Raw genomic sequence first — 252 nt, forward strand, 5'->3', positions numbered from 1 at the left:
TTTTTAATAATTTGTAATTAGTTGGAAACAGTACGATCCACACTTTTGACAAAACAGATGGAGGTTTGATTAAGATTAATGAATCTAAAGAGGAATATTTCTACATGTTTTATAGTATTTTTACTTCACATCTAGATGGTAAAAATGAAATGTATGTGAATCATATATGGCTTGAATGTTTGTGTTGCATAGAGTACATACTGAAAAGTAAATCGTTAGCTTTCCTACATTCACCCATTGAAAAACTTGATT

The sequence above is a fragment of the Penaeus monodon genome, chromosome 32 (genome assembly GCF_015228065.2).
Source record: "Penaeus monodon isolate SGIC_2016 chromosome 32, NSTDA_Pmon_1, whole genome shotgun sequence".
Taxonomy (NCBI): domain Eukaryota; kingdom Metazoa; phylum Arthropoda; class Malacostraca; order Decapoda; family Penaeidae; genus Penaeus; species Penaeus monodon.